General features: G+C 33.7%; 1 pseudogene; it reads right to left on the bottom strand.

Annotated features, from left to right (window-relative positions):
* Window positions 1-372: 372 nt before the first annotated feature.
* Window positions 373-804, bottom strand: LOC145661239 (small subunit ribosomal RNA; annotated as a pseudogene).
* Between the last annotated feature and the right edge of the window lie 2,497 nt (window positions 805-3,301).

Here is a 3,301-nt window from a genome sequence, read left to right as displayed (position 1 = left end):
GAAATCGAAAGGCAATTCACCCCTAAAACAAAATTTATAGTTAATATGCCACTTATAATATCATATCATCTTAGTTCTTTCCATTTTGGGAAATAATTATACAACTATACTATTTAACGTTCCCTAATACAAATAGATGAAAATATTTTCATCTATTTAAACATTCCCTCACGATACTAATTATCTATAACTCTAATACATTAATTCTATACTCTATACACATAACACTATTTCAAGTTGATTCACCTTAATACAAATTAAATAAAGCATAATAGTAAGTCCCATATTAATCAAAATAATCTGAATTGCACCGAAACCTCTTCGATGTAAACGAATAACTCAACTAACAAGCTTTATTTTGAATAACCAAACTAGGCGCACCTGGCTGTACACCCACTATGTAACGACTTATCTCATCTAAATAAATGAGAGCGACGGGCGCTGTGTACATATCCTAAAGCTATACTCATGCTAGCTATATAAACTACCATTACATTCAAATCCACCTTCATTTAAATATTTCATAATAAAATCCGTGATAAACATTCTATTGTAATCCATCTCCTCTTACTCAGAAGCTGCACCTTCACCTGAAGTCCTTCCTAAATAGTTCGGAATTTCTCCTCACTACCTTGACCTCACGGCACCGTATGTCTACTCAATACCTTCACCTACGGCGGTATAAAAATTAAATATACAACAGCAAGTAAAATACATCGTGGATTGTTGATTACGGGACAGATTCCTCGGAATAGTCTAAGCTACCGTCAAATCCTTTGAGTTTAAAGAACATAACTACTATTAACTATTATTCTAATTTTCGCTATAAATAATAGGCTATCTAATCCTAGTCTAATAAATAATTTCATAGCCTCAAATAAAGAACTCTTTCCTTTAAATAATAATTTCACCTAAAAATATACAATCCTCATAGAAACAAATATAACTATACCTTAACCGTATTACTTAGTCTTCTTCCTTCTGGCCCCCTCGTCTCACCGCGGCGGCTGGCACGAATTTCACTGGACCTTCTCTAAACCTTAACTGCTTCAAACATTGATTAATAAACAAAAGCAAGTACTGCGACTACAGCTCCTCTTCCTACCGCCCCGTTAAGACCTAGCAGCATTTATTTCTCAATCTCCTCTAAGGTTACATGTACAATCAGACAATGAAGGAAGAAAAGCCAGGATAATACTTTATGTCATAAACATAGCATTAATCAATATGTTAATAATTAATGCATAGCCCTAACTTAATAGAAATTAGTATTAAATGAAACTTAATTGCCTCCATGTTTAGGATACAATTTTGTTTTCCCCCTAAAACAAAACTGTATCCTATACAAGTAGGCTACATTTATTCTGTCCTCACACATGTGCTGTAAAACTAGCACTTATTGGTTACTTAAGCATATTAATATACCTCTAGCCGGTTTCTAAGGCTAATTAAGAAGAAATAATAGATTTTTAAATCTTATTTAATATTATAATATATAATTCCTAAACTTATTTAAGGAAATATATAATCCTCATCGTAAAAATCGGGGATAACACTATAAATAATAATTAGATAAGATGCCTGATTAAAGGGTTATCGTGATAGGATAAATCAAGTATTTCAATATACTCTTATTAATCCAAAAGAATTAAACTTTCACTCCTGACATCAAAAATCAGTTTGGGCCATACACCAAGATGTAGAAAGGTAAGCTAAAATAAGCAAGTTTGCTCATACCCCGCATACGAAGATTCACTCTTCTTTATCTAATGGTCACTAACCCTAAAGCCCTGTTATTCTCCACCACACTCATTCTAGGAGCCCTAATCTCTTTAACCTCCTCACGATGATTCAGCACTTGAAATTAATCTCCTATCATTTATCCCCCTCATTTCAAAGACTAATAACCAACGTCACATTGAATCGAATCTACCTTAAAATATTTCCTAGTCCAAGCTATCACAAGTTCACTACCATTAATACCGATTATTATACTCTACATGGCGCTCGAAACTGGCCATTTTCTAATTTCTATTTATTTACCTTTTAAAATAGGGGCCACACTTTTTCATTTTTGAATACCTGAAGTAATAGAAGCAATACCTTGACATGACTGCATTATCTTAATAACTTGACAAAACCTAGCATCTTTAGGAGTCCTTTCCTATAGCTTATTCCCAATCAACTTAATTTATCTCACCTTAAACCTATCCTTGCTAGTGGGCTCAATTGGAGGTCTGAACCAAACGTCTCATCGTAAGATTATGGCATCTTCATCAATTAATCATACAGAATCACTATTAATGGCTGTATTATTAAGTGATATAACAAGATCTCTATATTTCCTATTTTAAGCCCTACTCTCAGTAATAGCAGTCACTCTCTTCATAATGAATAAAATATTCCATATTAATCAAACCTTCTCCACTAAAATTGACATATCAACAAAGCTAGCTATCTTTACTAGTCTTCTATCTCTAGGTGGACATCAATAGTAACCTTCTAGAAGGTCAAACACTAGAAACCCTCTGAACAATCCTGCCTGCCATCACTTTAATTTTTATTGCTCTACCCTCACTTCGACTCCTCTACCTTTTAGACGAAATTCATGAATCAGCCATCACTCTTAAAACAATTGGACACCAACGATACTGAAGCTATGAATATTCCGACTTTTCCCTTACAGAATTCAATTCCTATATAATCTCTGTGCACGAAATAAGTCCTAATTCATCCCGTCTACTATGTTCATAAGCGCATCGTACTCCCAATCAATATTGATATTCGTATTTTAGTTACTGCTGCAGATGCACTCCACTCATGAGCCATATCAGCATTTGGTATTAAAGCGGACGCCACCCCTGGATGCCTAAATCAAGTAGCTGCTAATATTAGTCGTATGGGTCTATTCTTTGGTCAATGCTCAGAAATTTGTGGTGCAAAACGCAGATTCATACCAATTGTTATTGGAGCTTTCCCCATTTAGTATTTATTAACTGAATAACAAAAATGAAATCCAAAGAAATTTCATTGGATGGCTGAAAGTAAGCAATGGTCTCTTACACCAAAAGATAGTAAAGTTACAATTACTTCCAATGGGAAAAATAGTTAACTTTATAACATAAGCATCTCAAGCTTAAGCCACTATTAATAGTATTTTTCTATCCCTCAAACATCTCCCCTAGAATGACTTATCTTATGTTTGATTAAGCTAATTACTATTTGCATCCACTATATATTTCAACTCAGACACACCTCAACCCCTCCAGATTGTACCAATATTAAAAAAATATAAATTGGA

This window comes from Thermobia domestica, chromosome 9, assembly GCF_964235325.1.
Source record: "Thermobia domestica chromosome 9, izTheDome1.hap1.1, whole genome shotgun sequence".
Taxonomy (NCBI): Eukaryota; Metazoa; Arthropoda; class Insecta; order Zygentoma; family Lepismatidae; genus Thermobia; species Thermobia domestica.
This window is presented reverse-complemented; position numbering and strand designations above follow the sequence as displayed.